Source organism: Diadema antillarum, unplaced genomic scaffold (assembly GCF_040938485.1).
Source record: "Diadema antillarum isolate AM-2024a unplaced genomic scaffold, OU_Dant_1.0 scf00000125, whole genome shotgun sequence".
Lineage (NCBI taxonomy): Eukaryota > Metazoa > Echinodermata > Echinoidea > Diadematoida > Diadematidae > Diadema > Diadema antillarum.
In genome coordinates this window covers 901,749-908,162 of record NW_027271014.1, presented here as the reverse complement: position 1 = coordinate 908,162, position 6,414 = coordinate 901,749, and positions in this window count along the sequence as shown.

Genomic DNA, 6,414 nt, shown 5'->3' with positions numbered 1-6,414 from the left:
CAGCTGTCTGACGTCTTGGTGTACATCAATTCTATTTCAAATTGATTTTTTGTATTCTTTATGGAAGTTATTTGTATGTACTTGATGGCAAAGTTCCCTTTGCATTTGTTTTCGAAGATTGGTTAGATCATTTCCCTCCTTTTACAAGACTTCTCTGTTAGGACTTTTTAACTGTTTGACCAGTTGGTCACACAGTTGTTTTATCAAAATTGACTTTCTCTGAATGACGAGATATCATTGAAAAACACTTGGCCTTTGGAATTTGATACTTTCCCATGAACACGATTCATGCCAGGACTGACTTTCATGGGGAACGGCTTAACTTTTAGGAAATGACGGAGAATATTGCGGTAATACTGTTATGGAACTTGTAATGTATAGATGAATACTCAGAGTATTATGGATTAATGATGAATATTTGAATATAAGGCAATGTATAAGAATTCAAATTTGTGGCGTGAATGGTATGGTTTCATATTGCTTCGGATAGATGAAACCCAGACTCCTAACAATAATTAGTTCATTGAAGTGAATCAATTTTGTGCAAATCAAGGGATTTCAAGAACTCCTTCTGGCATGTCGGGGGGAAAAGACATTCGAGGAATGTTGATCTTCAGCCTGCGAAATTTGATAATTTTTCCAAGTATTATAGATATCACATCGGGGTTAACATTTAAAACCTGTAAGTCGTAGTTTATACCGTCGAAGTAAAGGTGAATGGGGGAATTTGATCTTGAAATTAAAAATAGCCGTGAATACCGTATAGCATGGATGACGTACTTAGACTGACGGCAGTGATAAATGCAAATGTACGTTTTAATGCACATTTTATACATGCATGTAACTTACGTTAATAAATACAAATAGGTGTATGTTATGAGCTGCACTACAAAACAAACTGTCCAATATGATTATTTATCCTGATTTTGATTCTTTTTTTTTTTCATGCCTCCGCCACGAAGTGGTGCCGGAGGAATTATGTTTTCGGGTTGTCCGTCCGTCTTTCAGTCCGTCCGTCCGTCCGTACTTCCGTCCGTAATGAATTTTGTGCCAGCGTAACTAAAAAAAAAAAACGTTTAAGGTATCCTAATGAAACTTGGTACGTATATGTGTGAGTGGGCGAAGTTGTGCCTATCAACTGTAAGGTCCACATGCTCGAGGTCAAAGGTCAAAAGTTCAAGGTCAAATGCTCAAAATTTCACTATTTCCCTCATATACATGCAATGCCCGAAGTATTTTGCTGGAACTTAGTGCATATGTACTACCAAATAAAGATTCGCCGGAGAGTTTTGGGTCATGGGTCAAGTCAAAATGTTAAAATTGTACGTTTTTCTCCATATCTCGCAAATTGTTCAAAGTTTCTTTGTGTAACTTAGTATATATATGCATGTACTGACTGGCAGTGATTATCTAGGGAATTTGGTGGTCATGGGTCAAAGGTCAGGGGGTCAAAGGTCAAGATCAACTCCTCAAAATGTCACTACTTCCCTCATATTTATGCAATGCCTGCAGGGTTTTTCTTGAAACTTGATATGCACATGTATTACCCAATAGATATTCTGTAGGAAGTTTCTTGCCAAAAAGTCAAAGGTCAAAAGGTCAAAGGTCCAGTGAAAGTGCTAAATTTCACTTCTTCCTCCATATCTCGAAACTAACCGAAGGTCTCATCATGAAATTTATTACATATTTATGCATGTAATACCTAACAGTGGTTCTCTTTGAAACTTTAAGGTCAAAGGTCATGGGTCAAAGGCTAGGTTTAAATACTAACATTTTATCATTTAATACTGAAATTACAATTTCTCTCCATACCTTGCAAATTACTCAAATCAGTGCGTAAAATCCTCAAATCCCCAAATACCTGCACTCTGACAATTTAGTCATTCATCCAATTAAACCTATGTAGTTCAAGGAAAGTGAACATTCAGCACATTTTTGACAAACCTGTCATTTCAATATATTGCCAATTATGTGAAACTGTCATCACACATTGTCAAGACATTGTAGTATTGTATAGACCTGATGGGAGAACCATGCATTATGGCGGAGGCATACTAGTCGCCGTAGCGACATTTCTAGTTATAGTGTTTCATTATCTGTTACAGTACATAACTGCACGTTAGCAACGTGGCATCAGTGTAGATCTTGGAAAACACTATAAGAATTCATTATGAGCTGAAAGACATTAAACACTTTGGAGGCCAAATTGATGTATACATACACAGACCTTTCATTAATTTGTTTATCAATTCATTTCCTCTATGACAATCAACTTGCAAACAGTGTTTTCGACGTGAAACGTATATTGAGCGTTCATTATATTTTCTAAACACGCATTTGCCAATGTTTACATTTTTATACAATGTATAGCAGAAAGACACAAATGAATATAAACTTTTGCAGTATATTATGACGAAAATAACTTTGGCTTTAATAGCAAAGCAACTTTCCTTTTAGATTGCTGTCATTTATCGCTGCTCAAGTACTGAAGTACCATCTGAAGCTGACTATATAAATATGTATTTTTTCTATTGTGATATTTTAGAACAATCAGATGATGCAGAATAATAAGATATAACACTTGAGAGAATTAGATGTCATGGATAGTACATACATATGGGTGCTGTTCGTTATTCCGTAGGTTCGTTATTCCGAAGGTTCTTTATTCCGAGGGTTCGTTAATCCGAAACACATAAATTCCCTATACCTAGAGGTTCGTTAATCCGAAAATGAAATAAAGTTCGCTATTCCGAAGGCTCGTTTATCCGAAAATGAAATAGGGTTCGTTATTCCGAAGGTTCGTTGATCCGAAATGAAATATGGTCCGTGACGAACCTTCGGAATAACGAGCTTTGTTTATTTTTGGATTAACGAACCTTCGGAAAAACGAACCCTATTTCATTTTCGGATTCATGAACCTTCGGAATAACAAACCTTATCACATTTTCCGATAAACGAACCTTCGGAACAAGGAATCTTTGGAATAACGAACCTTCGGAATAACGAACCTTCGGACTAACAAAATCTTCGGAATAACGAAGCTTCGGCTTATGTAACCCATTCATATTGCGAAAATACGGTAAGGCTGCACAAAGATAATGACGAAGTCGTTAAACAAAAAGTGTAGGGCCTACTGTATTTCGATGAGAGACCAGTAAACAGTAAGACTGTGTTCCGCGTGAAACCCGATCTCCCCTGAAAAAAAAAAATGCAACCAAACCATGAGTTAAACAACTATTAAAAGAAACGATTAACCCACTGAAGACAGCCCAGTAAAACAACTCACAAGACATCTCATGCGATGTCTCGCTCCCCCCCCCCCCCATTGGTGATTATGTTACAGTGTTTTCAATATAAGTTCATTGACTTTTTGACCTGTGACCTCATCTGACTGATCATTATTCGAACTTGACTGGCATCTTTAGGTGATATCCCAGAGGTGTGAGTTTTGTGGTTAAGCTCAAAGCTATGGAAAGTTAACAGGGTTTGACAGTTTGACATTTTGACTTTTGACCTTGTTGGACAGCACCTATATTTGAAGTTGACCGGCATCTTTTGGTGATGTACCTGTGGTGTGAGTTTGATTGTCATAGCTCAAAGTTGCGGAAAGATACGGAGAGTATACACTAAATTATTGATGAAGCAGACGACGACTGACGGCGGCGATGGAAAAGTGACGCCTATACAGTGTATTATGTCAGGCCTCAGTTTGGCGGGTGAGACAAAACTCATCATCGACATGCCATGAAAACACGCTGCCGCCAGTAATGACGGAGTTATAACCATGGTGGGCTCCGTACCGTTCTCAGGCCGTGTCACACTACTAGAGCGTGTCGAGCCAAGGAATGGCCAATGAATTCGAAAAATTTTAAGACACGTTAGCCTCCATTGCTAATACTGGAATAGTTCGTAGCATGCTTGGCGTTCTCTTTAAATTCATTAGCTTTTCATAGGGACTCGCAGAGACCTGCTTATAGCCGATTTTGGATATGTCCCCCCCCCCCCCCAAAAAAAAAAAAAAAAAAAATAAAAAAAAACAAACAAACAAACAAAACACACACACAAACGACCAAAAAAACGAAAAAAAAGGCTTCAAACAGCTTTTAAAGAGAATGTAACCGCAATACAAATTCTCCGATTTGAAGTTTTTTGATTTACGAATACACGTTTTGTATTAGTACAACACATCAGCGAAGTTAGAGGAAAATTGGACATTCCGTTCAAAAGTATTTATGAAATTCTAAAGCTCTGGTGCAACCGTCGCTTGATGAGAATACCGCGCCTTTTGGCGTCAGGTATGGACAACGGTGTAATGAAAATATAACTAAACTTCAACATTGTACAGTATGTCAAAAAAAAAAATTACAACGGGGCCCTCCACAATGATATCTTTAAAAATAGTGAAGCAATCTAAATACAAATTCAGGGTATGAAACTATAACTCATTGCGCACATCTTACAGAAAACCCCATTCGATTTGCTTCAGTGGTCAAAGAGAAACAAGGAATTTTGTAGAGGATGTCGGGAATCTCTTCTGTCCAAATTCTGTCTATTATTCACACACAAGAGCATTGAATTGCTAAAATTGGAAGAATCAGACTCATGACATGCTTTACAACAATCCACATTTCTCTGTGACCGCTTAACCAAATTGAATGGGGTTTTCTGCAAAATAGAGCTAAAATGTTATATTTTAAGACCCTGAAGTACCATTTAGACAGGTCGATCGTATTGGGTGTTATCAATTCGAAAATCAAATTGTAATTTTTGGGCAACTTACTGCAGTATGTCCCCCAAAAATTACAATCAGATTTTCGCATTGATAACACCCAATATGATTTATTCTTTTTAATGCTAAGTAGAAATTACGCGGTGCGTAATATATGTCCCCGCCGGAAGTAGCATTTTGTAACAAAATGTGCAATATAGGTAAAAAATCAAGGTCAAAGGTCAAAGAAGTCAAAGGTCAAAATTCTGTGTAGGAGTTTTGAAGCCCTCACCTAGTGCCATCACATAAAGCAAATGGAATCGAAATTGGGTTAGAAATGGCGAAGGAGTAGCATTTTGTAGCCAATGTACAATATAGGTCAAAAATCAAGGTCAAAGGTCAAAGAAGACAAAGGTCAAAATTCTGTGTAGAAGTTTTGAAGCCCTCACCTAGTGCTATCACATAAAGCAAACGGAATCGAAATCGGGTTAGAAATGGCGAAGGAGTAGCATTTTGTAGCAAGATGCACAATATAGGTCAAAAATCAAGGTCAAAGGTCAAAGAAGTCAAAGGTCAAAATTCTGTGTAGAAGTTTTGAAGCCCTCAACTAGTGCCATCATATAAAGCAAACGGAATCGAATCGGGTTAGAAATGGCGAAGGAGTAGCATTTTGTAGCAAAATGTACAATATAGGTCAAAAATCAAGGTCAAAGGTCAAAGAAGTCAAAGGTCAAAATTCTGTGTAGAAGTTTTGAAGCCCTCACCTAGTGCCATCACATAAAGCAAACGGAATCGAAATCGGGTTAGAAATGGCGAAGGAGTAGCATTTTGTAGCAAAATGTACAATATAGGTCAAAGGTCACAACTGAAATTCTGTGTACAAGTTTTAAAGCTCCCATGTAGTGCTATCATATAAAGCAAACAGAATCAAAATTGGCTCATAAATGACAGAGAAGTAGCAAATTGAACATTTTGATCCACACGGACGCACACACGGACGCACGGACGGACGGACGGACGGACGGACACACACACGTACGGAGCCCGTTTCATAGTCCCCTGCTCGAACTCGTTCGGCGGGGACAATAAAACATTACCAAGCATTATTCATTGTCGACATGTATCAGTATTATCATTATTACGTGTAGTACTGTTTTTGTTGGCTTGTTTTTGCTTTTCCGAAATTCCCAATTATAAAACCAAGTTAGAAGTACAATACGTGTAAAGAGATTCATAACAGAAATGTAACAGTATGCAATAGCTTTATCACAATTACATTAAAAAAAGTGCCTTCGACTCGTTATGTTCATGAAGTAGCACACCACACACATATTCAGGGGCACACACACACATACCCTCAAATCCTCATTTAAACCATGCACATTTGACAGAACTCATACAGGGGTAAAGACGCTAAAATGCACGCAAATTGCTTTTACATTTGCTGATTCGAGTTTATTCACTTGAGCAATATGTAGTACTATATAAGACATCTGCAAGACTGTATGCAAGAGTTAATCGATATTACAGATCAGAAACAAACACCCAATAGGAATAACAAAATTCTACAAAAGTAAGTTAAACTTGCGTTACTACCAGTGAATATTTTGGAATACATGATGGCATCCACAGGAAGCAATACACAGTCATGAATTTGTATCGAAAGAAAAAAAACAGAAAATCAAAAGAGACAAAAAAAAAAAAAC